We start from the raw sequence: 26,757 nt of genomic DNA, 5'->3' as shown, positions 1-26,757 counted from the left end.
GGGGGATCATTGCTACGGCTATGGCCCAAGCATGGAGGTGGTTGTTTCTGGGCCTCCGGAGCGCAACTGGCAAAATGCAACACCGCATTGTAGGCAGAGTAGGTGTTGCGAATGTTGTAATGAAAAAGGAATGGCACCTATACCCATGTTGGGGATTTGTTTATGGTTGGAGGGGCGATCTAGGAATGGCACCACAGACAAAATGGCCCACCCCCCTCCGTGCTGCCTAGTATATTACACAAGGAGATCACGAACGCAGCGACTCTGACCCGAAGACCCCCGAGTAAGTGGCTGGACGCGCCGTGAATACACCTGACCACAGGTCCATTCAAGGTAGCGATGTGGAACATTAGGGGTGGCAACAGCCCCACCAAAGGCCGTAGGGTGTCCCAATATCTCAGGTGGCACAATGTTGATGTTGCACTGATTCAGGAAACACATCTTACCCCGACATCCGAAAGCAGATGGGCACCCGACTGGGGTTGTCATAGATATTTTTCTTCTTATTCGTCATATGCATGAGGGGTCGCCACCTTTATCAGCAAAAGGTGAACATTTAGGCTAAAATTAGTAAAGAGCGAAGAGGGGCGTAGGTCCCTCCTAGTGAGCGGAGTCCTGGATGGGGTGGATGTAACCTTCGTGAACTCTTATGGCCCGAATGTAGATGGAGCCAATAACATTGATTGGGTCATGACTAACCTGGCAGACACAGGCCAAACCACAATCATCTGGGGCGGCGATTTGAATACCACTCTTAACCCAAACATTGACAAGTCACAGTCAAATAGCACTGTGCAATACAAGGCTAGCTTTCAGATACGAGAGATCTGACGGGCATATAATCTTGAAGACGCCTGGAGGGTTAGAAACCCTGCAACGCCCGACTACACCTTCCTATCATGGGTGCACAACACCAGTACCAGACACGATTACCTCTTTGTGTCCAAACACACTAATATAAGGTGGGGGGACTGCCAAATACTGCCACAAACACTTTCAGACCATTCCCAGGTTACTCTTGAGGGCACTCCGGCTGGGAATAGATGCAGCAGACCCCCATGGAGGTTTAAACACAGGGCGCTACAAGATCAGGTGTTCGCCCAGGAACTGCGCATCAAAATAATGTCCTTTTTAGACACAAATCGGGATTCTGATGAATCGGTGGGGACCCTGTGGGAAACCCTTAAATGTTTTGTAAGGGGAGTGTTCCTAGCTAAAGAGTACGGGATACTGAAGTTGATTAGATCGGATCTGGCAGCCAGTGAAACACGCCTGAAAGATCTTGAACAAACATACGACACACAAAAGGACAATCACACTCTAGCCTCCCTCAAAAAAGAACTCAATAACTTCAAAGCTAGCGCAGACAGGGAAGCCAAGTTCCTATCACAGGGTTACAGAATACATCAGTATGGAGAGGGCCAGAAACCGGGCGCCCTGCTCGAGAGGCTGTTAGCATCAGATAGGAGACCCTCCCAGATACAATGTATCAGGGAACCCGACGGTACTCTGGTCCTCACCGGAGATGGCATAGTAGAGTCCTTTTGAGCCTTTTATCAAGACCTATATAACTCAAAATGAGACAACAGACCAGATCCCCTCCTTCAGTATTTAGATCAGGTTGAACTCTTCTGGACAAATCAAACACTGAGAGAACCACTAAAAGCCCCCATCACGCTTGACGAGATCACGGAGGCCATAAAATGCTTCCAAGCTCCAAAGCACCCGGGCCAGACGGCCTGATTGGAGAGTTCTACAAAGAGTTTGACACAATCGTGGCACCTCTCCTGCTGCAGGTCTTCCAGGAGGCGATTGAACGGGGCAGTCTCCCCTCGATGCTTTGGGAAGCAAACATAATCCTTAGACACAAGAATGGTAAGCCTCCCAAAGAATGTGGACCATACAGGCTGATCTCCTTAATCAATTTAGACAATAAAATCCTGGCGAAAAATTCTCGCTGCAAGGCTACTCCCTCTAATGGGTGCACTGGTGATAGCAGACCAGGCGGGATTCATTCCAGGGCGCAACACAACCTTTGTCATAAGACGCCTGTTTGGCGCTATTGAGGCTACCGACCAGTCCGTCCAGGCAGTAGCCGTTCTTCTTGATGCCGAAAAGGCTTTCGACTCTGTTGAATGGCCCTATCTTTTTACAGTTCTGGGGAGAATAGGACTGGGGAATCAATTTTTAAAACTAGTAGTGCTCCTGTACGAAAAACGGGTGTCACATATACTTATGGGGAGGGCAAAATCTGCGAGTATAATGCTGCAGAGAGGAACCAGACGTGGTGCCCCCTGTTGGCCCTACTATTTGCACTGGCGATGGAACCCCTAGCAGCCAGCCTACGCTCGCGACACCTGCACAGGGGCCTAAAGCTCGGCCCACACAAAACAATTCTGTCACTCTACGCAGATGATGTGGCCCTATTTATACAAGACCCGTCTGAGAATCTGAACCCAGCAATGCGTGAGGTGATCAGATTTGGGGAACTCTCAGGCCTAAAGATTAACAACTCGAAATCAAAAGTATTCCCCCTAAACAACGCCACAAGGGAGTTTGGAGACGACTATGGGCTCAAATGGCAACGGTCAGGAGTAAGGTACCTGGGTATCCAAATGTCAAGAGACCACTGCACCCTCCTACAAGACAACTACGGGAAAACAGTAGAAACACTACGGGACAATATCTCTAGATGGAAGCGTCTCCCACTCACACTCTGGGGTCGTGCATCCATAGTCAAGATGGTAGTCCTCCCCAAACTCCTTTACGTGTTTGCGAATATTCCCATTGTACTCCCACAGAAATTTCTGATTTTACTGCAGGGTATGATACTCGAACTGATTTGGGCCAGCAAGCCCGTGAGGGTGGGCTTCACAACACTGATTCAACCAGTCGCAAAAGGGGGCATGGCACTCTTGGACCCAGAACGTTATTACTGGGTGGCCCAGGCACAGTTCTTAAGCCATTGGTATGCTACACAGTTTATCAGACCCCATGTCCAGGTTGAACGTGCCCTAATGTCCCCCTACATGCTACGAGCTGCCATAATCGTCGCGATACAGACTCTACCCAAAACCCTGAACATAGTCCACTCCACATGTACAGTATCCTTCAAACTCAGATGGGAAATATCCCCTCGGAAAAAGTATCCCAGACGGGGATTGGGCATATATCCTCAGACAAACCCAGAAAGTGGCGCTAAACTCACGATACAACAAATACATTTTAACTACGTGCAGCAATCCTATCACTCTCCGACTAGGCTCCATAGACAACGGGCTGAGATCTCAGGATCATGTGATCGGTGTGGAGCTCAGGACGGCAACTTCTTGCACCTAACGTGGAACTGCCCAGCAGTAAACAGATACTGGGGAGAGGTCTGGGGGAAGATAACAGCGATTGCGGGAGGAGAGACTATTGAGCAAGACCCCACAACGGCACTACTTCGCCTCACCAGCGTGGTCTCGATTCATATACGGAAATGAGTGGGTCTCCTCCTGGTCCTAGTAAAAAGGAGAGTGGCAATGACCTGGGGAAGAGGCCAACCCCCAAGTTCCCAATTGTGGCTGCAGGATATAGCCTACTGTCAGGATACTGAGACAATGTACATTAAAACTCTACCACTCCATGTGAGACCACCTGACATATGGAGACCCTATGTGAACTACTTAATCTCTTCCGCAACTAGTGCCTCCTCTCCTGCTTCGACCCATTAACCGTCTTTCCCTAAATCAATCCAATTGGCCCACGAGACGCTGTGGTCAATCTGACTCTCTTTGTTTTTTCAATTGCACATCTTATTCTGTAATGGTGGCAATGGAGGGTAGTGGAAGGGGGGAGACGAACTGGTGCACAGCTCGTTCCTCTGTTTTTCTCTTTATATGTTAAGTCAAAAGTCAAAAAAAAAATAATAATAATTGTGGAAGAAACTCTGTATGGAGATCTAGGAATTTGAGAGAGTGGCTCCACAATGCAGATGAGCTGGAAACATTGACACAATAACTAAACCTTATGGTTCAGTTTTAATCATTGAGACTGTAACTGTGCACTGTATGGCAGCCAAAAAGATTCACAAAATGGCTGGCTCCCTTCTGTGGGAGATGTGTTGGGCTGTGGGCTTTGCTCCCTGGGTTAGCCAAGAAATGTGAGGGAGTTGTACTGCTTTGTAGATGAGCATGTCAGATTGATTGAGAGAATCAGTGGGTACCTTCCCAAAGAACAGGTCATTTAGCCATGCTCGTTCTCGCAGAGGGGTGCCCATGACAATTTTTTTGATTGTTTAAGGGACTTAGGTTTAGTCACCATAAATTTCCTAGGGTCATTCAGACGTGGACCCCTTGCTCACTGTGCTCAGAGAGGCACAGCTCCACCTCACTGATGGGGACCAACAAGGCTGAAACACGTGTATGGGGTTGCTGTTTGTACTCTTGTTCAGAAGAGAATTGGCACAGCATTTCGGAGCTGGACTTCCCATGTGGGCGGGACAAAAACTGATATGCAAATGGTTATTTCCCTCCTGTGAAAGGTACAGTGAGCTAAAGTGTAACTGTGGACTCTCGAGTGGATACTTTCCTAAAGAACAGGTCATTTAGTAGTGTTTGTTCTCGCAGAGGGGCAACCATGTCTATTTTCTGTTCATTTTGAAAGAGCATTTGTATTGCAGCATTTACCATTTAGGATTGCAGACAGCTTCCTTTAGGAAAGTTATTTTCATAACTTATGTGTATTATGCCTCTCGTCATTGCTCTTTTTTCTCACTGTAACTTGGGCAGTATCTGTAAGAAAAAAAAATGGGTTCCCAATCTTGATGGAAATGGTACATCATCAGCCATTTGCTGCATTGTGTGCCTGCATCTGCATCCAGGATTTCAACAATGATAGTTTATTTTATTTTTTTGGCGCTACATGCGCAAAAACAATCTGAGCACTAGTTCAATCTACGTGTATACTGTTTTTTAAAATAATCACCGTATACCATGTTCTTCTTTGTCAAAAAATAAAATCTGCTGCCAGTTTAGCATATCCCCAATTTGCTCACATGCCTGGTCACATAGTTCAGTCAAGGAAAGGTAAGCCAAAACCTACTGTGTTGACTACTCTTAAAGGTTTTTATGTCAAACTAATTGCCAAGATTGGAAAAATGAACATGCGGAAATAATGTGATCATGTTATATGCAATAAAACTGTCAATCATAGGGCTAAAATAACATTCAGTGTTATAGCAAGGACTTGAAACCTGCATGAATCATACAACAACTCAAGTAGACAATATATCAATCATTATATTAACATTTTGAGCAAATAGAGTATGATTGTAGTGAGGGGTCGACTTATTCATAATGGGTGGTGACCAGCCACCTGTTTACTCTGTAAGAAGGTGGCAGGGCCAAGAGATGGCTGCCCCTCCCTGCTGGAATCATGCAGATATTTCTGGTGCATGACCAATGGGTCATGCCTGGCTTGGATGTACAGTTCTTTCAGATATGTTGAGGGCTACAGCATCACAAACATGGTTTGAAATGACAATTATGACACATGTTTGCAATGGCATCAACAATTGTTTTACTGTGGGAGTGCTGGCAATTCCTTTTTTTTAATTTGTTTATTTATAAAGTTTTACACATAGATTATCAATCAAACAATAAGAACAATTAATACTCAGCACAAATTTACAGTTTAACAGAATAATATATATACATAACTTGCAATAAATCAGTAAATACTCAAAAAGTCATCACACACCTTTCCGTACAAATTCAATTTCCCTTGCCTCTTGAACTCCATCCTTTCCATGGATGCAAGGGCAGACATCCCCTCCACCCAATCATCAAGAGTAGGCGCATTCCGTGACTTCCAGCCCCTCAAGACCAACTTTTTACCCAGACAAGCTCCATGGAGTAAACACTTTTTCCGTGACACAGAGAGATCCTCCAGCAATTCTCCACCTCCCAAAATCATTGTCACAAAATCCAAATCCACCTCCAAATTCAAAACACACAGGCAGGCACCACAAACATCATGCCAAAAACCCCGTACACGCACACATTCCCACAGCAGATGTTCAAGACTTCCCAGTCCATTCCCACAGCACCAGCAATCATCCAAATCCAACAACCCCCTCTTAAACATACGTTCCGGGCTCCAAAACACTCTATTGAGGATCTTTATCTGCCTAGAGCGTTCCCCCAGATCAATTGCACAAAGTTTAATGTTCGCACACATATCCAACCACATCTCGGGTGAAATCTCACACCCCAATCTCCTCCCCATTCATCCCTCAAATCAGAATTCTCCTTATAAGCAGACACAATACAATTGTAAATCCTGCTAGCAATCGAGCCACCACCTGGCTCCCTTTCTCTAAGGAAGAGATTAACCATTGAGCTGCCTTGGTCCACCACATCACCTATGCATCTTTTTAATTTTCTGAAGTCTTCAGATCTGAAATTATCAATGTGAAATTTTGCTCGCAACTCGCGCTCACCAATCCACTCACCATCCACCAACACATCATCAATCCAATGGACTCCACCCAGAAACCAATCAGGCCAGAACAAAGATTTACCTCCAACAGAAATCTGCAGGTTTAACCAAATTGAAGCATGAATAGTCTTAGATGCGTCCGATCCCAATAATTCATGAACCCGTTTCCACGTATCTCTCAGAAAGACTGTCAGAGATGATCTCTTACATAAGTTGTTTGTTGCCGTAAGAATCGCCCTTGGGCGAAGAGGGCCCAACAAACTTGCCTCTGCAATTACCCAACTATCAGGCTGCTCCATCAGAAAGGGCACAATGAAATGACTTGAAAAAGCTAGATGATAAGCCCTGAAATTCGGCACCCCCAAACCTCCCTTTCCCACTGGCAGCTGAAGTTTCCATAACTTTAACCGCGGCGGCTTGTCATCCCATAAAAACGACTGCAACAAACCATCAATTTTCTTCCAAAAATGATTGCCAATTTTCATTGGAAGCATACCTAGTACATAGTTAATTTTCGGAGCCGCATTCATTTTTATAGCATTCTCTTTGCCCCATAGGGACAAGTGAAGTAAAGACCACCGCAAAATACTAATTTTCAATTCTCTACAAGTCTCAGTCATATTCATCACAACCATGTCATCCACCAGTGGGGTCAGCCATATACCCAGATATTTTAATTTTCTGTCACACCACCGAAATCCAAAACCAGAGACCAAATTCCTATCACAACATCCAGAAACTGGTAAAACCTCAGACTTAGTCCAGTTGACTTTAAATCCAGCCACCGCATGAAATCTGTCCAGAACATCCAACAAAGCCGGAAGGGACATCGTTAAATCCCGCAACAACAATAACAGATCATCCGCATAAAACCACAGCGTCTGATTGGCCCCATGAAAACTCAGACCCTGTATCCCTACATCACACCTCAATGCAATCGCCAGTGGTTCCATGGCCAAAACAAATATCAGGGGGGATAAAGGGCAACCCTGCCTTGTACCCCTCTGCAGTACAAAAGAGTCTGATAACTGCCCATTAGTTCTGACCGCAGCAGTCGGAGAAGCATAAAGCAAAGCAATCCATGAAACAAACTCCTCACCTAAATTCATAGCACGCAATACTGAAAAAAGATAATTCCAATCAACGCGATCAAACGCTTTCTCCGCGTCTAAGGAAAGCACTGCAACATCATCTTCCATATCTTGTGCATGCCTCATCAATAACAATAGGTTCCTAATATTGCTAGATGTTCTTCGACCATGAACAAAACCTGACTGGTCGGTGTGCACTAACTTCACAAGAAGATTCTGCAAACGAATGGCCAATAATTTCGCAAGAATCTTATCATCAGTATTAATCAAACTGATCGGACAGTAGTTTGAAGTCAAGCAGCCATCCTTATCCTTTTTTAGAAATACCGATATAATGGAGTGACTAGTAAAAGCGGTGAGCAAACCTCTCACCCTGGACTCCATGAACATATCCCGCATAAGTTCCACCACCGAATCCGGTAGGATTTTATAAAATTCACCAGGATGCCCATCCGGACCCGGAGACTTGCCCGAGTTCAACTTCCCAATCACACTCATCATTTCATCTACAGTCAAAGCCTCACCCAACACAGCTTTCTCCAAATCATTCACTCTAGGTATCTCTAGTCCATTATAAAAAGAATCATCCAATCCATTAACACCCAACTCCCTTTGATAGAGCTTCATATAATATTCCTTAAAAGTCTCATTAATCAATTTCGGATCACAAGTCACCTGACCATTCTCATTTTTGATAGAAGTGATAGATCTTTCAGATTTTTGTTGTCTCAATCTATAGGCAAGCCAACGTTCGCATTTCTCACCATATTCAAAATACGAACATTTCAATTTAAACAAATCCTTTTCAGACCTTATTTTCAAAGTTTCATTCAATTCTCTCTGTAGTTCCCTCAATCTTCTCTTTTTTTCCATGTTCCCAGAGTCATTAATCAACTCCAGTGAAAGTTGCTTAATACTTTGTTCCAAATCCATACTTATGTCCACCAATCATTTCTTCCTGCTGCTGGACAAACCCAGAATTAAGCCCTGCATTGTACATTTAAATGCCTCCCATACTGTCCCAACAGCAATACCATCTGTCCTGTTTTCCACAACAAAATGATCAGCCTCAGATCTGATTTTTTCCACAATCTTTTCATCTCGAAGAATTGAGGTGTTCATTCTCCAACAAAACGATCTATGAGTACTAAACTGCAAATCTACGTTCATAAACACTGGTGCATGATCAGTGACAGCAATACAACCAATCTCACAGCTTTTCAAATTCAGGGTTGCTGAACCAGCAGTGAAAAACATATCTATACGAGAATGTGAGCCATGAGAACTAGAATAAAATGTATATTCTCTCAAATCATCATGAAGCAATCTCCAACAGTCTTTTAATGCAAATTCAGAAATAAGTGAATTAAAGATATGCACAGTGATGTACATTTTCTCCAAGAGACCCATTTACTGTTAGAGGATGCTAATATGCTGCGCAAAGGGTGGATTGGGGAATTTTTTGTCTCTTGCTATTCATCCAGGAATAGGGGGGTTGCTATTTTGATTCGGAAGAACTCCCCGATTAAGGTTTTGAAATCTCGCACTGATAAAGAGGGTAGGGTCATCGCGCTCTTGGTGGAAGTTCAGGGAGTACAGTATATTCTTTGCAATGTTTATGCCCCTTCAGTGGATGACGGCACATTTTTTGGAACAGTTGCTCAAATGTTCCAAGATTTGGCTTGTCAGAATGTTATTATGGGAGGCGACTTTAATTTGGTTATTGATAATGTCAAGGATCGCAGTGGGCCGCATATTGCTATCAGGTGCTGGCAATTCCTGCGTACTGTTGGCGAGCAGGCATCTATTGGAATGTTCCAAGTGTTAGGGAAATACTTGTTAATCGTTTGGTATTTTACCCAATCTTTAGCAAATTGGGATAGCTCAGGCATTGCACCATTTCAACCCAGTATTGAAAGTCTTAAAATCCCTTACCGGAATTTGAACATATGCATACAGGTGCAATACAGACCTCTGCAGATATCCCGATTTGTGTACATAGCCAAAGGGGATAAACTCTATGAATTGCTCTCACATCCCATGTTGCTCCTCAATGTTCTGTCCCTGTGTTCAGCACCATCTTCTGTACAGTGCTCCATTACATAGTAACTAGGTTTAAGCTATAATAATCCTATACATATCAAAATATATACAAATACACCACTGCTCACTGTTCTCACCTATTTAGTTAATTTCATTCGTACTCTCGTTTGGTAAAACATAAGTGGAAATAGAACTCTCAAATACAGTATTTTAGGTCCTGGCATTGATAGCACGTGTCATGTTACATTCCTTTTTAGGTTTCTAAATGTAAATAGACAAGCACCAACATACAGTGCAGCTAGTACTTTTCCACATTTACTTAAATGTAAAATTGCTTTTAGCGCTTAAATTCCTGTATTGGGACACCCATACGTGTGGGCTTCTCCATATCGGGGTACATTCCATGTTAGCCTTTAATACAATTGGGGTACTGCTGCACTAAAAGAGAGAACTCAATAGCTTCAAATAAAGCAAAATAATCACATTTTTACCATAAACAGCAACATGTACGGCAAGATGTATTTTTCTTCTTGCAAGCTGGGACTTCCATAGATTGTTTTTTTATCTACACACACACATTCTGAGCAAAATACGATTACAACTGTAGGCTTTATTTTCCCCATTCTGATTTAAAGCCTACAATTACCAGCATGCAAAGTAATGCTAACCAAAATAAATCTAAAGGAACAGATCACTGAAACAATCACACATGGCATGCAGAGTTATGGACTCCTTCCCTTTCTAATCATCCAGCATTGGCTCCTTTTGTACAACTTAGAAAAGGAAAAACGTACCTTGAACTGCGGCGCTGCGCTCCATTCTTTTTAGTACATTTTCTTTGATAATGGCTGTGACATAATCAACATGGAAACAAACTCTGAAAATGGAGCACAGTGCCGCCCTGTAAGGTAGGTTAAAAAAGAAAGACGTTTAACACATCCTTAGCACTAGCATATGAACTACATGGGTGCTAAGGTTACATGTGTTAAAATCGCAGCAAAAATGGCGGTGGACACAAAATATTGAGGCAAAAGGGCTGTGGTTTTGCCACCGCAATCCATGTAAAGGATGGGGGGGACATCCCTGCAACCCCTGTAACCATTATACCATTTAAGGGGAGCAGGGGACACCCCCACAACCCCCACCCCCTTAAATGGTGTAATGGGGTACTCCTTTAATGGGTGAAACCACAGCATTTTTGCCGCAATTTGTTGTACTGGTGACATTTTCACCGTATTTTATCACTGCATACTGGTGATAATGGGTGAGGGGCAAGAGCGGCAGGGAAAGAGGAGTGGGGAATTAAAGTGGGCGCTGGCCAGCTGCACTCAGGCTGTTCGAAACACAGGCTTATACTAGAGAAAACCAGCCACGCTCCAAGTTCTCTAATTGTCCCACACCCACTTCCAGGGTGCTAATGGTTCTTAATTCATTTTGCTGTTAAATGATACATAGTGTTACTGTATTATTATGCTTACACATAATATGTGATCAGAAATAGTAAATTAGTAATATAGTGGTTGAATATGCTGGATAGGGGTTTTGAGAGTTGTAGTCAGAAACATCTGGAGAGCAAAAGATTGCAGACCACTGGGGAGGGCAGAGGAACAGGAATTGTGGAATTCATAAATATTGTTCTGTTGCAGCTGAGTTGCAGGTTTTATTATTTCCTGTGAGAGTAAGTGGTGTTCGGCGCAGTGGATGGATTTGTCGGTCGAAAAGAGCCACAGCATTGCCTTTCTGGATTCTTACCAGTTTTGGAGATAGGGTGCTTAGGAGATCATATTTCAAAATACAAGAGTTGATGACCTACTCAGTGCATCACTGTAATCCCATACACTTACAGGGATATCTATGGCAAATAAACTTTTTAGCTTCTTTGTCTTTATAATACATATTACTTTGAACTTCTTTTCCCTTCAATGTACAATATGTATTCTAAGGGTTCCTACGAGAGGTCACTAGTGGCTAGTTCAGAAATTCATCAAAGTTCTACCAAAAGTGAACAACAAGAGTAGTGAAAATCAGTATGTTGTTTGTTCAATTCTAATAAATGAGTATTTGAAAAAGCACTTTTCTTGCATTTTATTTATAAAGCAACTCGATATACACCGGGGGTGTTTCATGGATGAGACTAATTGGCGGGAGCGGGGAATTACATAGGGGAGAAATTAATCAGTAGTGTTGAAATAGAATCACGTAACATGCATATGTACAGTAGTTTTAATACAAAGTAGCATTGCATTTACGAGTAGGCCTGAATCCTCAAAGGCTGAGGAAAGAGGATGCACGAAGATCATACTCTTGGAAAATAAGGCAGAGGTAGCAGGTTGCCAAAACATGAACTTAGATGTAAGACACCTCCTAGAACAATGGTCATTGTATTTGAACTACCATATGTGTAGGAAAATGAGTCCTAAATCTTTCATGAACTGGATTGATTAGTGGGATAATAGGGTTACTCTTGGGAGGAGGAGCTGATAAAGGGGAAAGCAGAGAGCAATATGATGTATAATTTGTGCCAGAGAGAGCCAAGAATGATGCCATACGGCGGGGAGGGCATGATGGGGGTGCCAACGTCTCTGGGATGAGAAATGGGATGCTTTTCTAGCAAGGACTAGACTGACCTCGAACTCAACCGCTGAGTTCATGTAGATAACAAGTAACTTGACTAGGATTGAAGGCAGAGTCGTGCCAGTCAAATATAATTAATTATTACGCAGTGATTTAAAATGGACAGAAACGTTACCCACATGACGTGATGAGATATGAGAAGACAGCGGGTCCAATCAGAGAATGGGTTTTATGTGATTATTAGCATTTCTATAGGCGGCAGCCATTGCAGGTGGGGGATTAATACTATATATCGAGTGCATCACCTGTGTTGAATTTTGTGTTTATAACGTGAGTTTTGTATGAAGGATGGGAGAGAGCTCTACAGCAATGGATTCATACTACCCTGTCGCCTTATTTTTGTATACAAAATAGAAGCTCTTGTCTTTCTCGAAAAAGGGTGCACCTAGCCTTTTTCCCTGGTGAGTTGTATTTTCTTGGTCTGATCGCTGGGAAGTTGACCTACATTCTGCTCTGTATCCATTGACAGTGTGACCCTGCTTTGGTCTCCATTCAGATCAGATAAGGGAAATACTTCTGATGCCTTTGTCTGGTCCATTGTAGCTTTACCTGCCTCAGTATATGGTCTCCAATTTCACCCTTAGACTGAGTACAACAGTCTCTTCGGCATGCCTAACGCATGATGCTGCTCTATGATGGTTGTTAAGAGTAATCTGCTGGTACTGATCCCAAGGGATTTCCTTAATCCCTAGAGACCCCTTATTGTATTCCAGTACTCCCTTTATTCTGATCAATCTGTATTGCACAGTATATATGCTCGCATTTGCTCTCTTTGTCTCTCTTTGCTTACAGCCAGATCCTGCCCCTGCAGTTCCTGTGAATACCTGTTACAACTCAGATCATCTTGGTATGTAACCTGTGTATGTCATATGCTAGTAGTACCTTGTGCATCTCCCCTAATCTCCAGTGCATACTCTGAGTTACAGCTTTTGCCCTGTGCCCTATGCCCGTCAGCCAGACTTCTGACAGCAAGGAGATAAGGCACTACTGTAAGAGGTTGGGGTTGGTTTGTCTACAAACAGATGCTGCAAGGAGATCCTTGGACTAATGCTGTTTAATCACAGGATTCTCTTATGCATTGCATTCCATTGTATCATTGTTTAGTTTGCTCGTCAAAAGCTTAGTCACATAATATAATATGACACCAGAAGGAGCCCAACCAAATTCAAGCCAGTCTTAACCATGTCTCCGAAATGAGTTACCCAGGGACTTAAGCTGCACTTCACAAAACCTCTCTAAGTTGGCCTATTTGCACACCTTTGCTGGACGGAATATGTATCCTTTTCTAGCTTGAGGCTACCCATGCAAGAAATTAAAAGGTATTATATCAACCGCCGCTGACCGGGCCTGTGCATAGCAGTCAGGGATTTTTTCTGAGCCATGCAGATGATAGGCTGCCATCCCACACAGCGGCCTCCTGGTAGACCTTTTTTCTGAATGAATCAGCAAGAATTTGGTAATTTCGTGAACCACAAATCCGGTGAAATGGGAATCATTCATTATTTGTACGAATATGTTCTCCAATGACTATTGGAGCCAACAGGGCCTTCCTTGCTCGACCCTGTCAGTCCATGCTGATAATTGAAAAAGCGAAACTACAAATCTCACCTCGCAAATAGTTTTAGGCTAAAAAGCCTGGACTTGAAAAGGGTGTTCCTAATGGCGTTTGCCGGGTTTAATGCGGGTGCTGTTGTCTGTCTCTTTGTGTACGATAACATAGCCCAGTGATACCTGTTCCAAATCTTGCTGAGTTAGATTAGACCCGAAACTCTGCCAGGAGCTTGAGTCTTTCTCGCATCAGACTGCTTCCTCTAACAAAGGACTGCTTCCTTTCACAATGAGACTGCTTTGCTTTGCCACAAGACAGCCTCGCTTTCATAAAAGACTGCGTCCCTTTCACAAGCACCCATTTTATTCTCGCATTACCTCAAGGATTCAAAATAAAGGCCGCCTGCATCGCGCCACTTTATTCTAATGGAATGAAACCACGACAAAATATGCATTAATAATTTCAACAATAAAAACGAAAAAAAAAATGTAATTATAATTGTGCTTGACATCTGAAGCGCCCAATTTTCACCTCTGCTTTGTAGAACAGATGTTCCCATTTCGCATGCACCGAGCTTGAGGCCTAATCGGTGTTGTCTGTAATTACTGCCGGGTGCCGCAAAAACACATCTTGCTGTTGGGAGGGGCCGTGATGAGTGTCAGCCTACAGACGCAACTGCATGCACCAGAAACGCTACTTACACATCTCCAATCAAGAGCCCCGCCCCCCTTCCAGATAATATCGAGTATTGAGGTTAATGGCAAGGCAAGTAGACAGCGACTCCATCATTACACATCCTCTCCTCATATTCATCATAAAATGCACCGGCATGAACTCAGAGACGGAAAATAACCTGCTGCGTAGCAACCATGTGGATACAACACAGTGTGGGATAAATAAGGTGGTGGCCCTCTTTATATGTAAAGAGGGAGGAATACGTTTGGGAAAGCACTTGCTCTAGAAAGCAGCTTTGCAACCTTTAGCTCTCCAGATGTCTTGCATTACAATCTCCATCAGCCCCTGCCAGAGTGGTCAAAGGTGAGGGGACCTTGTGGACACTTCTCTTGTTCAACCCTAAGAAAACCTGGGATCGCCTTGTTCACGGTTCCTCCATCCAGTCTCCAATATGTTGTTGCCACCTTTAGAGCTTCCTGCGGGAAATCATTGTGAAAGCTTCGGTTATATTTTTGATTGGTCTTTTTCTCAGCAGGGTCAGTTTGCATCAGTTGTTGGTTGACGCGTTTCTGCCTTTACAATATTCCGAAAACTTGCCATTGGTTAATTTTCTTTTCTTCTAAACTCATGCTTAAAACTTTAGTTCTGACACTTTTTAATTATTGCTGTTCACTTTATGTGAGTCTACCGAATTGTGCCCTTCTTCTGCTTCGGTTCACCCCACTGCTGTTTGGATTCTGTTCTGCCTCAATCTTTCTTCGACTTTTTCAATGGATATGGACCATCTGCGTTGGCTCCCGATCCCTTTTAGGTTAGACTTTCACTTTCTCTGCATTATTTCGAAAGTATTCATACACTGGCCCTGGTTACATAGGTGTCAGGTATTTTTTATACCAAACACCTAGCGATCTTCATTCTGCTTCAGTCTGTCAACCTCCTTTTGTTTTCTTCCAATTTTATTCTTTTCCAAATTGTGGCTTTTAAATTATGGAATCATATTGTTTTGATATCTGCTCTTTCACACCTTTTATTAAAATCAAGACCATGATAAGCATACTGCTTTCCCAATTTTCTAAATGTTATTCTGGTTACTCTATGGTCCACGCTGTTGTCTTTCTAGCATTGACTTTGTACTGCTATGAATTGCTGTGTCAGCCAATGGACTGTCTATTGTTTGGTGATGTCATCAACGGCAAACAATACATGACTTTACCGCACCAATATCCAAGAGAAGGCACTAGCACATGAGAAGAGGCAGCCAACTGTTCCATCCACTGCCACCTGCCACAAATTGCCCCCAAAGATGGATGCCTGTGACCAGTGGGCAAATTGCAGAGCACATTAGTTAGCTTATGTGGGCTCTGGAGATATCTCTGCATACGCATCAAGTCGTAAATTCTAATCAAGCCAGAGCTCAACAGTCTTTAATCCATCTGATGTCAATGTTCAGACTGTAAACATTATCGAATGACATTTCTTTGACTCCAATTAAAGGGGGATAATTTTCACGATAACAACACAACATTTTGTTGTGCTGTTGGACATAAAGATGGTGATAAGATAAGGATTAGATATCAGAAAAGGGACATGTTTACAACTAATATGTTTCTGATTTCGTGCCATATAGTGTAACTATTAAAACGTCATTGTAAAGTGTTAATTCATTGGATGTTATTATTCAGGAACAGCCTTATGGTATGAATTGTCAATAATTAAGCAATATGCCCCGAGCAGTCGGGGCATTACCGAGGCAGGTAATGCCCCGGGACCCATAGTTAACGAAGGCTCTGGGAAATTACCTGACTCGGTAATGCCTCCGCCGCTTGGGGCATATTGCTATTAGTACCCCGGTCGGCAAAATCCGCGTGACCGTGGCAGTAAAAGCATTTTTTTCTGTCCCAAAACACTGCAGCGTTTCGGGACAAAAAAAAATAAAACGACCAAGAAAATGGCCACTGGGAAAGGGAAAACTGAGCATGTTTTCCCTTTCCATGGCGGCCATCAGGAGCAGAAGGTTGGGAACAGAAGCCTTCCCAGCACGTCCGCAGTCGAAAAAAAAAAGAAGGTGAGTGAGGTTGGGAGGGTTGAAGGGAGTGAGGGAGGGAAGGGGGAGAAAGAAAAAAACATACCTGGGTCAGCGACGGGGGACGATGGAAGCCTCCAGCCATGTGAAGGCTTGGAGAGGGGATGACCCCGCTCCAAGTCTCCACACGGCTGGAGGCTGCCATCATCTCCCTCCGGGGACAAAGCAGGCTAAAGGTAAGTGGGGTTGGGAGAGAGGGGAGGGGGGAGGGCAAACAAAACAAAAAAATAAATATACCTGATTCCCCGGTGGGGGGCGAAGGCATCTCCTCAGCAGTGGGGAGGCTAGGAGCGAGGATGGCCCCACTTCGAGCCTCCTCACCGGCTGAGGGATTCCTGGCCGGGTAATGTCTCGGCAAAGGCCAATCAGAATGGTTCTTTCATTCTGATTGCGCCCTCGCCGGGTACTAATGAACAATATTATTCTGTATGCCTTAATGTTAATTAAAAAAAATAAAGACTGATACTCAAGTAGGACTATAAGTATGGAGTGCTTAAAAGTGTCTCAATCTCAATGTTGTATGTGTGCCTGAATTTTAGCTTATTGTTGTGGTACAGGCAATATGCTTATGGAATACTAAATGTGGCACTTTGAAACACCGTCTTGTTGTATTAGTGTCATAAACAACCCAATAAATAACAGAAATACGGTCTTGGTGCGGCTCATGTTATGCACCCCTTAATGATAAAACCAGGGAAGTGACCCACTGCAACTTGCATTAGGAAACATCTCCATTATAACGTACTTTACTGTTGTTAACTATACTTACACTCAAGCCCCTGATTTCCTAAATCTGCCTGACTGCTCAGCATATACTGTCACTGCCTTAAGACAGTTCAGTAAAACCATATGTAAAAATGCCTTGCTTCCTCATCCAAAGCCAGCTACTTTGCCAGTCATAGCTCCCCCTATCTGTGCCTCAGCCCACCCTAAGCTAGTCCGGAATTGTATGATCAAGCAGTCACGTCATATGGAACCCAATCAGAGAACCAGCCTAAAACACCCACCTTTGTTCTCAGAGGTGTGAGACAGGCATGGTATCAAGTGAGACGACACAGACAACAGAACTGAAATTTCAATGAGCTCTATGAAAATGTCAGGATGGTGTAAAACCTAACTTGCCCTATAACTAATGTGTGGATTTCTGTATCGCAAGAAAACGAAGGAAAGTTTCTGAGTCTGTCAAATCAAACGTAGGGCTGTTTCCCAAAACCTATGCTTGCCCTCACATCTATAAATAAACAAAGTGTGGGATTTTCCTTAACCAAATTAGTATTCAATATTAAAGACTTCGCTGCTCTCAGCTTGTTTTTTTGGCCCTTATACTTCAGGCTCAATATATTTCCAATAGCTGTTTGTCTAACCAATGTTCTGGCAATTTTTGAGGTTCCCTTCCCCATGACAGTGTTTCAAAGTTATTTAAGTTCTCAGGATTTCCTTCCCCAAGAATGCTCTCTAGTACTCAATTGACTTGCCACAAATGTTCAAGCTTCTCACCATCTAGGGCCCCCTGGTCTTGGTGCAGTTATCAGACCACACAATCCACCCAAAACAGGTCACGCGGCCAGGATCCCTCTGTTTCCCCTTGTCCTGATTTTCACTGTAGTTGAATTTCACAGTGGGGAACTCCCAGGTCTAGTCGCAGTTATCAGTCCACACAGTCCACCCATCGCAGGTTGCGCAACCATACGTTCCTCCCCTTTGGTCTCAGTTGTTACACTCTTGTACATCAGTCTTTTGCAAGTCTTCTCCACATTGGTTTGTTAACCTCTTTGCTTCAGTTCTGTGTGCAATGCAGCTTTTGCTCATCTGACACTCATTGTCAGTTTATTTGCCAATGTTCGTTCACTGTTTAATATGCTGATTTTTAATATGCCTTGGTTTTATTCAAACAATACTTTCTCACCTGCTCAGTATTTAATATTGCATATTTTCATTCACACTGTGTTTCTCATTCAGTTCAGTATTTAAATCTGTGTAACTGCGTTCAAACAATATTGTTCATTCAGTTCAGTATTCAAGATTAAGCAATTGTATGCAAGTTGTGATTTTCGTTCAGTTTGGTATTCAAAATTGAGTAATTATCTTCAAGCAGTGCTTTCCATTTAGTTCAGTATTCAAACGTGAGTGATTTCATTCAATTCTGTGAGCCACTACTTTCCTGTGGTTCCCTGCGAGCGCTTCAGTGCTGCAGAGTCCTCAGACTCTCAGTGGCTCTTCCTGCTCTACTGTGGTGGTCCCTGTTGCTCCCTCTCACCTCCTGGTGCGCCCAGACAGGGACCACTTTCACTTCTCCTCCTTGCCGGTCACTTCTCTGCATCCATCAGCAACTGGAGTGACGGCGTTTCACAGTCATTCTGCTTTTCGTTAGTTTAAAAGATCCTGCTTTTCTCTTTCACTGCAATGGTTTCCCGGTCCTGCACACACCATGTGACTTGCTTGCTTCTGGTCTTGTGGGTCTTCCAGGATAGTGGCAAGTCTCCTGACCTCTGGATCTCCTGCCACCAAGGTCACTCTCTCCCCCTGCACCAAGGCTGTTCTCTCCTCTTGCATTGATGTGAGTTCCACCTTTTATACACCTGAGCCTTATTAACAGGTCTCAGGTGTATGTTGTTAGTTGCTATTGCCTGCACATAACAAGTCCAATTTTTGGGACATGCCTGACATTCAGTAGTGTATGGCTGCATACTCCTCTTCTTCATCCCACTAATAAAGTGGTGTTTTACACAGGAAGTGTACATTACTCCTAGTCCCTTCTTCTTCGTCTCAGTACCAGATAGGAGTGAATATGGAGTTATGGGTTGAAATGGCAAATAACCATAAAGACTGAGGAGGGGTCAGATATGTTAGTGTTAGGAAAGAGGGGATACCATGTGCCACCCTCAGGCACTCTTTCCCCAATCCCCAAGGTTCCTCCACCCAGGTTATTCTGCCTCACTTGTCCACCCTTAGGGTCGGGATCCAAAAGGGATGGTCCTTCCCTGGCCACCCGACAGAGGATCCCTGGAGAGGAGATGTAAGAATACCCACAGGTTTCTCACAGAGGGTTTGCAGCAGGTCAACTGCATACCCTCTGAGAACCAAGGGGGGTGTTTCTTCCAGGTTTTTCAGACCTGTGCTACCCCTAACCAGGAACAGCTGTCCTAAGATGTATCCTTCTTAGTTTGGGCTAGCACCACCTATAAGCCAAAACTATTGCATTAGAGTAAAGATAGGGAGAAATGGCAATTGAGGAGGAACACAAAGCTTGTAGGTGTTGTTTGGTTATTTTCCCACCCATTGACTGCACATAGCCATGCTAATCTCTACTGTGGGATATATTTTACCCAAGAAGAAGAAAACTGCATTTAGCCTCGTTGGGCCTAAAAATGGCAGGGTATTAAAAATTTGCTGAGATGAATGCCAAACTCAAAATGCAGTATTTCATTCGAATCTGTCACATATAATAATGGTGTTTCAACTAAAGAGAAATCCATTTACTGATTGGGCTTTGCATGTGATTGACAAAGCCAAGAAAAATTAAAGGATTACGGCCTGATTCATTGAATTATTTGCGTGGGAAATCAGGACCTTGGGTGCCAAACTGCATGCAAAATCCAGTTTGTTGATTCATGGAATGGACCTTACTGCACTTTTTCATACATTGCGCAGGCTCGGTACATCACTGCGAGAGGCCGAGTGTCTTGTTTGAGACACCATGCAGAGCGTGGATGTGGCTTGTGCTGAGGGCAGGGTAGGGGGCAGAACATGGAAAATGAGGAATAACAAGGCAAAAAGTGGGTGTCACAAGGGACAGCCCACAGGCAGTCAATTGCACCCCCACAATTGCGTGGAACGATACGTATTAATAGATCTGAGAGCACAATGTCTCCGGTGGGAAATCGCCACGTAAAGCTCTCAAACTATCCGCCACCGGAAGGCAGGTGTACAGACACTAGGATTCACAGTGCAGAGGTAAGAAAGGGTCTCAGATTTAGGGGTGCATATACGCAGCCGTAGTTCCGATCTGACTTAGGGTTGCGTGTACGCAGTGTAGAGGGGGCTGGAACAGTTATGATAAATTGTATGCATGTTGTTGTAGTGCCGGTAACAGTTACGGGGACTCCGCTCAGGGTCCATGAGATGCAGGCCTGCTTGCGGGAGTCCCCATGCACTGTTTGAAGGGTGCATGTATTCATGCCCAGGGGAGCACGCAAAGGTAACTGTTCTGCCTGTTTTTGCTTTGCGTGGGGGCATGTCGGGCGTGTTCCGTCCATGACTTGTGTACATGGTTACTTTGCGCAAATGATTCCATGAATACACAGGCTTGTGCAGTGTCATACTCAGCGTGCAGCCCTTGCGGGATAAATTCACACTATTCCAAGAATCAGGCCCTTTTTCTACATGGAAAGAAGGCAATTTGCAAACACAGAAACTCTGATCATGGAAGTGGGTGCCTTTTGGAACTGAAATAATAAACACATGGGGCCTCATTACGACCCTGGCGGAGTGGGTTTACGCCAGCGGTATTCGCGGCGGACCCTTCCGCCCTACTACGAGTTCCCGTAGCGCCATGGAGCGTTTTCCGCCTGGTTTTTCCGGGCGGAGAAATCCATGGCGCTACGGGACCTTGTTGTTAATTACGCCACCGTATTTTACGGTGGCGTCATTAACGCCTTCCCCACTCCCATTATGCCCTATGGGGCAAAAATGGGAATGGGGAAGGGTAAAATGGGGAATGGGGATTTACCGCCCCGCCAAGGTCGGAATGGGGCGGTAAATCCGCCAACCCCCATGGCGGTATCGGCAGCTTTCCGCCGTGCTCCATGGTGCATATTGCACCACGATTTCCGCCAGGGTCGTAATGAGGCCCATGGAGTTAAAATGTCCATAGCCAAAATGAACACATCATGATGAGAAAATGAACAAGTGGCAGCAAGACACGCTTATATTAAAAATAAACAGAAGGGCTCAGTTTCTATTCAGAACCCTCAAACAGTCACCTGGAAGGACTTTCATCGGGGCCTGTTTTCTGAGATAAGCAACAAGATAACCATTTGCCTTGGAAGAAGAAAGGCTGATGACTTAACACCAGGAAAAAGTCAACAATGGAGTAGATGCCCTGTTCAGAGGAGAAATGAAACTTAACTGTGAAAAGGAATTTAGGATCTGTATATATGTTTGAAGATTCCCATTAATTAAATGGATAATTATAGTTTGTTCCTATTCTCAAGAATCATAAGTGGTTGACATATCATTAAAAGTTGCTGAACAGGCCTATTTATTGAAGTACCCCTTATCAACATCTGACCTTCAGGACAAGAGTAACAACCTAAAATGTGTTTTTAACTCCCCAGAAAATGTCACAAAGCAGAGATTCGGCAATGTGATAACTTAAATTAGATATCTGGGTAGGAAATGCCACGTTCATAACAATTACAATTATTGTAAAAATGGTGAAAAATGTCTTTTCACACCTTCATTACGAGTGGCATGGTTAGAGGAGCCAAAAAAAATGTGTGTGTTGTTAGGGTTATGTGTGTAAAATAAAGAAAGTTGCCATGTATTGACTTTTTAGGTGAAAAATTGAAAGGGGTACAATGAAAACTCCATTGTACATCATCCCTCCCAACTACATCATTTCATCATTTCAATTACAGAACTCCGGCAGCCTATCTACAGAGAGGGGCCTGGCCTTGGGGTGGGGAGGACCGTAAGGGTCCAATTACAATTCAGGGCTAATAAGCTAGCACCTCCTAGTTTGAACATGTTTAGAGGTGTTGGTTTGAGGTTAGCATGCGGATGTACAAGCCTGAGAGGGAAGAGCTGCCTAAAAATCATCTGGGTGTAACTATTGAAAAAATGTTGCAGACTTCACATTGCCTGGGAGACAGCAATTGGGAAACACTATTGAACAAATGCTGCAGACTTAACATTGCCTGGGAGACAGCAATTGGGAAAGACTAAAGAGGCTGGGATCTTTGCAAGGAGAGCAGAATAGGGGGATGAATTCTGGTGGCTATTCAAGACTGAAGTGCTTGACCAGGTTCCTGCGCTTCCCCAATCGAGGGTCCTGAAACGCTGATGTCTTTCCTGAGCACCAAACCCAGAAATCCAATGTAAGTAGTTTTTAGCAAACATAGCCAAGTGTGGGGATTTTTATGACTTAATAACTTCATCTTAGTTAAGGGGTGGGGTATGAAAGTAAACCCATAGTGTATCTTGATCAATAATGATTGAACTAACTCCCCTATAGCCAAAGGACATGGGGTGAATATGTTAACATTCTAAATAAACAAACTCACTCCCAGTGTAAATAAAACCTATAGTCTGTTAATGTAATCAGTTACACCATGTCAACCCCAGAACTTCCTAAAAGGAAAGGGTATTGTTGTCTAAATAACGAAATTCCTATCTTCCACCATTCCTCAGACCTATCCTTTAAGCAGAGGGGTGCTGGCTGTAACTGAGTGTCTGGGTTTTATGTGCTGGGTAGAGAAGTGTTTTACTAAATAGGTCACAGTGTAGTTCCTAAGTGAAAAATGCACACTCTCCTGAGAGTGAGAATGTTACCCTGATAGATGAGAGATTTTGCATTGCTTCAAGTTGAAGAAGGAAAAGGTTCCCTGTTTGATAAATGAGCTGTTTCTCAAAGTTGGATGTGCTTTCACATTGTTTGTTTAGACATGGGAACAGGGAGATTATTGGCCTAATTTGTAGACCATTTTCCAATGGGGTTTTGCCATTATAAAACGCTTCTGTAAATTAGGCCCTTAATGTCAAGCGCACTGCGTGCCTGAAATTGTTTTACATAAATGAACAAATGGCTCTGTGATTTAAACCCAACTTCAGAAAAGGATTACCAAGTTCATGATTTTGTAATGTTATTGTTTAGTTTTGACATTCAGGGGTTTTGTGGGACAGGAGGGTTGAGCTGTTTATTTGGTCTATGTTCCATGTACATGAGACCCAAAAGTGAAATCTCAAAAAGTGAGTTTTGTTTTGAAGCCTTGTTTTGTACCACAGAAGAGTTAGTGTGTGTAATCATTTGGTGAAAACAATGGTCGAAGTGGACGGGAGCAGTTGGTAGCATGCTCCGCTACTTTTATTTTAGGTTTTACTTTTCCTATACTTTTATTTATAAAAATAAACTGTTCCTGAATGGTCTAGTTTTAAAATAAAAGTGTACGGAGAAGTTGAAACTTGTACTTCAGTGCACTGCACTGAACATTCCCTTAAACAGCAGGTGTGCTTGTTTGGTGGTTTGGAATGTGTGTGGGAGGGAGTGTGGTGATTGGATTTGTGGGGAGCTGGGGCAGGCCAGCAGGGAACATAGTTCCACTACTTCTTTGCGTACACTTCGACCACTGGGTGCAAATATTCATTGGAAAAAGTATTCAATAAATATATCTTCTGTCTGTACCCGGATGGTTGGAATTGAAATTCTTATATTCAGCAATGGTAGAGGGTGAAACCTCTTCTCTCGGGTGAGTGTCCGTGTAATTCAGTGAGTGAAGCAGATCACTGCGAGACCATGAGATTACATGGACACTCACTCACCATTGGTTCAATTCCAACCATCCGGGAATATGCTAACACTACATTTGCCTTGAGAAAAACCTCAAAGGTTGAAACACGTGCCGGCACTGACGCAATAAAAGTATATCACATACTCTGTACTGCAAATGAAGTTTTAGCAAAGAATATGTTGGTCACAAGACTGACACCCAATTTGTGAATTACTGAAGGAAAAATAAATCAACAAATGTTGCAAACACCTAACGTGTGTGGAAATTGATACTCATTGGATATTAAAGAGCCTCTGTCCAGCACCTAATTTCAAGTTTTTAGATCTCAGTAACCCAGAACAACCCTAGTCTCTAAATTTGTCGTTATATATTGGTCTTTCCAACACAGTACCTGCCCCGCCCTGCCCAAAACACCTCCTCATGGGAACTCTTTGAGCTTACTTTATTCAAGCCTTACCATCAAACATTGTACTTCAAGTGCCTGCCAGCATTTTTCAAAGTAGTCTTCTGAGAGCTAATGGCTTAATTGAAGTTGTAAACGTGCCACTGGTGTAATAATAATATCTTTACCAGATCTAGCTTCAGCCCACTCTATTTATAAGCACTTTGCCTTTCCTTCACTGAAGACCTGTTAAAAACAAGCATTGTCAAAGCCAACAGCTTTGGCTTGTATATAAGTATTAGGCATTTGCCGGGCAGTTCTCTCAGATGCCCAGACACTCACACGCTTTTGCACCTGCTACAATCAATAGCCAGTTAACCCACGAAGGCATTGTCTGGCAAGTGCCTTTCCCATGCATAAACAAATGCCCAAACTGTTCACATAACCAATGTTGTTGTTTTTCTGCATCATTGTATTCGCCTGCCCCTCTTCCTGCACAGACCAGACCACATTAGGAACTTGAATACAGATACAGTGATGGTGGGAAGAGGACCTTCCCACCCTTTGTCCCTCTGCCTGGCCTTCAGCAGCCACAAAGAAAGGTAGAGACGAGCAGTGGTGCTACCAAAAGTAAATACCGCTCTCATTGGAGTCCTGTTTACTTTCACTTCATCGTGCTTCTTTGATCTCTGACCCTGGGGCTGTAACGGCAGCGCCAGTGTACTGGAGGAGTTGTGACTGGCACCCTGACAACCCGCAAATGGCGTCCACAAGGCCAGCTACCAGAGGCACAATGAACAGCTCGGTACTCTGAATAGCATGAAAAACAAAAGCTGCATGCCAAGGCCTCGCTGTTTGGAGTGTTTTGAGAGACCCACACAGCACAAGGAAAGAGCTCTGTGTACAGTTTATTCACACAAGCAGCAGAGAGCAAAAGATGGCATGCCCCCGTGTTCCCTGATAGAACGAGTCATTACAGGAGCAGCGGGCGCATTTACCACTCGAACTGAGGCTCTCTTATTGGCTTTGTCTTGTGTTTTCATTGTGAGCCTCCCATTACACACGCGAGCAAGCCCACACAGAGATCAGTAAAAGCACACACAGAGACACACATTCGCCAAACTCTAAGTACAATTCATTTTGGAAAGGAGTGAGTTAAATCACTCCACAACACTTGAAATAAAACCATAAGTCGACAGTTCTTGTTTAGTAAAACGTGAGAACCTTTATTCCTTGTTGTACAATGAAAAGAGAGCGGAAACTAGAGTACTTTCCTTTACCATCTGTCACATCGGAAAACAGGTACTGCACTGATTCACACAAAGCCATAACCCGTCTCTTTCCAAGCATGCGCCCACGCATGGATTTCTTTGTTCTCCATCTCTCACCGATAGGTCAAATGGCACATTAACTGCACTTTTCTACTCTCTCCAGGCTACCAGGGTAGAAAACAAACCACCTCACCCATGTACAAGTTGTTAACTATAGTTGGGATGCACGTCCAGACAACTGCCCCTCCAAGACGATTTAGATTGCAAAATATATATATATGCATATGGAAACGAGCACAGGACGGTGTATGGAGGAGGGGAATGTGTTATGGGTGGGGATAATTGGCGGGAGTGTATAATAATTATACAGAGGAAAGTTATTCAGCGATGTTGCAACTGAATTACATAGGGTGTAGTTTACATATATATATAAGACAAACATAACATGAACTAACACTGCGTTTTTGAGTAAGCCTAAATTCTTGCAGGCCGTGTTTTCATAGAAACACAGAACAACAAGGTCTTATCTCTCACCTCACCATTGCATCCCAATTCCCAGGCGCACATTCCTGTGAACTAATTACACAGGAATGTGTGCAGTCGAAGAAGTGAAGGGCTGTGGCCTAGTACCAAGGTCATATTCCTGGGAGCAAAGTCAGAATTCTTGGGATGCCACAACATGAACTAAGATGTAAGACACTAGCACCCCCCAGATTGAGGGTCACTGTATTTGAACTACCAGATGTGCAGGGAAATGAACTGTATTGATTAGTGGGACATTAGGTTCACCTTTGGGAGGAGAACTTATAAAGGGGAAAGGGGGGAAGGACATGATCTATATTTTGTGCCAAGGAGAGCTAAGAATGATGCCCATAAAGTGGGGGGGGGGCATGATGGGAGTTACTCATGTGTGGTGAAGAGGAGCAAGAAGACAGCGGAACCAATTGGAGGCTGGGCTATATGTAATTATTAGCATGTATTTTGGCAGTAGTCAATGAGGGTGGAGGATTAACACTGTATAGTATATCGAGGGTGCGT

This window comes from Ambystoma mexicanum, chromosome 2q (genome assembly GCF_040938575.1).
Source record: "Ambystoma mexicanum isolate Mex_15411 chromosome 2q, UKY_AmexF1_1, whole genome shotgun sequence".
Lineage (NCBI taxonomy): Eukaryota > Metazoa > Chordata > Amphibia > Caudata > Ambystomatidae > Ambystoma > Ambystoma mexicanum.
This window is presented reverse-complemented; position numbering follows the sequence as displayed.